This window comes from Rhagoletis zephyria, unplaced genomic scaffold, assembly GCF_001687245.7.
Source record: "Rhagoletis zephyria isolate East Lansing unplaced genomic scaffold, Rhagoletis_zephyria_1.1 Rzeph_scaffold_01330, whole genome shotgun sequence".
In the NCBI taxonomy this organism is placed as follows: domain Eukaryota; kingdom Metazoa; phylum Arthropoda; class Insecta; order Diptera; family Tephritidae; genus Rhagoletis; species Rhagoletis zephyria.
In genome coordinates, this window is record NW_016158414.1 from 92809 (window position 1) to 98062 (window position 5254).

Genomic DNA, 5254 nt, shown 5'->3' on the forward strand with positions numbered 1-5254 from the left:
TATGTAGATACTTAATTTTTGTAATCCCTGAAGAACCTAAGGCTAAATGTTGAGCAAATCGTTCTTATTCAGCAGAACTGTTGTCAGTCCATCAATGTCAAAATATATGGCCTAAATTAAAATTGTCACGTACACACGCTTTACCTTAAGCAACCACATTGACTTACAGCCCATTCATAATTCTTCGGCAACTACACTCCACATTGAGTCACGCAAAATTTTTGTATTTATCGCCAATGGCCACACAAATTATGTGACTTATTCCTTGTGTACTTATGTGTATGCCCGCACTCAAGTTTTGCGCAAATCCGCAAATATTACTTTACTAAATTAAGCTCAAGAGCGATTATCCTTTTATCCTTGACAACAACGTGAACGAAAATAACTAATTTTGTCAATGTATGTATGTATGTATGCTTTCATATTTGTACGCGAGTGTCTGCAATCCCAACACTTAGGGCATTTTGTTGGAGTTCGCACTGCCACCCAACAACACATACACATGTAGCCAACCACATAACCACATCCTCTCGGCCTTTCATTCATTCATTTATTTCTTCGCTCAATCAGCTATGTCCTCCAACTATTGCAGCCAGACAGTTTACTTTGGCTGCTTATGCACTCATCTTTGGATATGTATCTATGTACGAGTATATAAATGCATACGTACATTTGCACAAAATATTGTATAAGATGTTGGTATTTGGTGTAGTTGTTTCGAAAATTTATCACCTCATTTTTCATTTTAGCACATTTTAACTNATACGTACATTTGCACAAAATATTGTATAAGATGTTGGTATTTGGTGTTGTTGTTTCGAAAATTTATCACCTCATTTTTCATTTTAGCACATTTTAACTAATTTGTATGACAGACTGTGTATAGCCACATCCGCCTGCAGCCGGCTCGCCCACTTGAAGATCAAATCTCAACTACATAAAATGCACAAACTAACTTTGTGTGCCACTATTTCGTCGCTCTTATTCCAAATCCTAAAACTTCCTTCTTGTTTTTGCACAGCAAATATTCACCAATGGTATATTCCTCTTGACTGCATTGAATAACGTCTTGTGCCCGAAGTCCCTGCTCTCTCATTGATATAAATATATTTGTAAATATGTACTTGCATATACATACATTAATATATATATGTATGTACATATGTGTGTGTACCCGCATTTTCGCATTCATATACAATTCCAAAAATTCACTGGCCAACCAGCCACACCCCAGCACTTTGCGCACACTTTCTACTGCTTCTTTCTTGTCCGTCGCCGTGAAAGCAATCAACTCAAGCAACACTAAACTTTGATTTCAATGGCCGTAAATCGCACTTCATTTCTGATTCCTTTTCATTTCGCACAATCGCCTGCTCCCGCCAAAAAGTTTCCCCCGTGTACTATCACTGTGGGGAAAATCTCTATTTCTGAACTGGTGCGCTTCTAGTACATTTAGACCCAAACAACTGGCGAATTTAACACAGCAATGTCATAGGAATGGCGGAGCCGAACGTTAAATACCCGGCGCAAGTGTTAACTATATATACAAATATAGGGGTGGTTTGTTGGTTTTACCCCTATTTTAAATATCTTCGATAGAACGTTCACTTAGACATATATAGACTTATATAGTCATAAGTGGGCGATACCACGCCCATTTTCCCAAAATTCCAAACAGTGTTACTTCTTTTCAAGGCATTGTTTTTAGTATCAAATTTGAGTAAATTAACGTCCTTAAATTTTGAAATATTGAAGTATCAAGCATTTCTGAAATTTACCGCTACCTATATGAAAAGCGGCCGTAATTTTAGTATGATTTCATGGCCCGATCACTTTAAACTTTTTCAACGAAAAAATTCCAGGAAGAAATTTTGTGACGCAGTTAGATGTCTCTTGTTTAGGTGAACACAAAATGAAAAATTTTCCCCCAATTGCGATATGGGAAATGTCCGCCATCTTGGATTTTGTGTTTTTTACGATTTGCGAGCGAATTTTGCTTTAGATTTTTCATCGAAAAAATTCCAGGAAGACATTTTTCGACGCAGTTAGGTGTCTCTTGTTTAGGTGAACACAAAATGAAAATTTTCCCCCAATTGCGATATGGGAAATGTCCGCCATCTTGGATTTTGCGTGTTTTTTGCGCACGAATTTTGCATTTCTCGCGAAAAAGGTAAAGAAAAAATTTGTAGAGAATTCGTTTCCCTAAAACTTTCATGTGCCTATCATTTTTTAAACAATTATTTATTGCTAATAATATGCAAAAAATGCCCAAAATAGGTAAACGGCGCGGTTTTTTCGAATTTTAAGTAATTTCTATTTGAAATAAGTGGTACATTTAAATGGCATGGTTGTAGAGGACAAAATTTCCAATAAACGCATTATTTATTTGTTCGGGTACGACTTGTATATCTCGACCAACAACGCGCCCAATGCAGCGGCAAGGGGAAAGCTACTCAAAACTTGTTTCACAGTATTTCGGAGGTCGTGTTTTTTGATATACACATGTTACCATAAGTGGGCGTGGCGACGCCCATTTACCAAAAATGTCTAATATTCTTATTTTTCGTCTAAAAATTATTGTAAATATTATTTTTGAGTGAAATATCTTCAGCAGTTGTTAAATATCGCAGTTTTCGTATTTCGTATTATTACCATTATATGGGAGGTAGGCGCGGTTATTGTCCTATTTTGCCCACTTTCAATACCATCAGTCCTACGCCCGAAAGAAGTGCACGTACCAAGTTCCGTTAAGATATCTAAATTTTTACTCCAGTTATCGTGTGCACAGACGGACGGACGGATGGACGGAGAGAAAATCACCGCTTAATCGATTTCTCTTTTCATTCTGATCTTTAATGTATACATTTGTCTCTGTCTATCTCGATTCGTTTTGCCTGTTACAAACAACCGTTATGTGAACAAAGTTATAATACCCTTGTGCATAAAAGCGCTCGGGTATAAAAAGTGGACTTTTCGCTCTTAGCTAGCGATATGTAGTTTTAAAAAGTAAAATAAATTTTTGTTTTAAGTTCAACATTTCGCTGCTTTTGAACTGGTGGCGATCTAGTTACTATCGCACTGGTCCGTTTTTGATGATAAAGATCTAGTACGGAACTATACGTTTGGTTCACCAGTTCGGCATTTCCCTACAGGGATGGTGTGGTGGACGGTGGCAGCAGTGCATAGAAGACATGCGGTAAGGAGTTGGAATTGGGTGCGGTTTCCTCTTCATAAATTTCCAATTTTTCCTTATGAAACGAACTCTTGCAACGTCTCACCAAGTCAAGTTCTTGGGCAAATATTTTTGCCCACTTTTGGCCCACCAAATCAAAATTCAAGTAGTACTGCTCCCTATTTCGCAGCGAATATTCGCCTAACCACTTTATGTTTTTAACACTTCGCCTCTTAGTGGATGTAGCTATGTGCCTAAGTACAAGGAAGCTTCTGCGGTATTTAAGCCGTTTACAAACATTTTCTTATCTCTGCCACTTCCTATTTTTTGGCTTGGAATTCTCTATGTATTTGTGTATTTACGTTTGCATTAGTGTAAGTGCGTATGGGAATCATTCTTCGGCTAACTATTTTACTATTCTCGTTTTTTGTTGTTGGTATAAAACTTTGATTCGTTAGTGTTGTTGGCGTATGTGCATTTGCTGATCTTTGGTCAGTTGGTTTGCTGACGGGTTTTTGCTTTTATAATTCCATTTCCGTTTCCGGTTGCCAACGCTGCAAAAGTTTTTTCAAATGTCTCCATCCTTCCTCAGCTTTAACCCAGCCAGTGTGCGTCTACTAATTTTGCTGACAGTCTGTTGAAATGCATTCATCACCACTTTTGCTGCAAATCAACGCTGCACAGTGGGGTAAAATAAAGATAAATTTTCCTAGGCTACCAAGTTACGCAAAAATTGTTGCTTTTTTAGTTAAATATAATGAATAATAATTATTCATAAAAATAGTGTACTTTATATACCCGTTCTGGAAATTAACTGATTTTTGATAAATATTATTTATGGTCCATGAATAAGATATTTGTGAAGCGATGGGGTACGTTATATCTAAGATAACTCTCAGCAAAATACTTTTTCTATTAAAAAGTCTATTTCGAAATATTTATAGGGTGCTAGAAACAAACACGGCTTCTGTGGTGTAGTGGTTAGCAGTGCACACTACCATTCCGCAGGGCCTAGGATCGAGCCCGAGTTTTCGAACAACAACAACAAAAGAAAATAAGTTTTTTCTAACAGCGGTCGTCCCTCGGCAGGCAATGGAAGACATGCGAGTGTAATTCTGCTATGAAAAACTGCTTCTCACAAAAACACAATCGCCATTCGGAGTCGGCGTAAAGTTGTAGGTCGCTCCAGTTTATGTGACAACATTAAGGCGCGCGCCACAAATCGGAGGAGTAGCTGGGCCAAACACTAACTTCTTGTGTAAGCGCCAATCTGTTAAGAGCTAGTTGCAAATCAAAGATAATTACTAAGAAAAAACATTGTTGACAGGCTGAAGCTGAATTTTATATAATTTTTTTCGGTGCCAGAATCTTAAATGTAGATACCATGAAATTAAATTTTTTAATTAATCTCCAAAAATTACATAGCTTAACCCAGTCCACGCCATCTGGAATCCCACAGTACATATGTAAATACATATGCATATGTACAAAAATAGCGATATTTATGTATATATCGCTCATTTACTTCAATAGTGCCATAACTAAAAAAGGAAACTCGAGAAAAACGGCTTTAAAGTTTTGAATTTGCATAGACTCCTCCCATTAAAAATGAATACATAATTTATTCTAGTGAGATACTGGTAATCAATACAGCTATGCAATTTTTACCCAACATAGAGGCAGGTAGAGGTAATTTCTTCAAGCTTAGCTCAATATTTATATTTTTTGGATTATGACACTATTGAAGTAAATGAGCGATATATTAAACATACATATGCGTTCAGAAAAATTAAGCCGTTTTGACTCTTGAATCAAGAGTCTTGGTTTACTTTACATTAGAATTTATTTGGTAAAGCATTAGTATATATTGGGTGCAGCAATGTAATAATTTTGTACCAAAATGTACTTAAAGTTTGGTTTTTATACCCGAGCGCACTTGTGCACAAGGGTATTATAACTTTGTTCACATAACGGTTGTTTGTAACAGGCAAAACGAATCGAGATAGATATAGACAAATGTATACATAAATGATCAGAATGAAAAGAGAAATCGATTAAGCGGTGACTGTCTGTCCGTCCGTC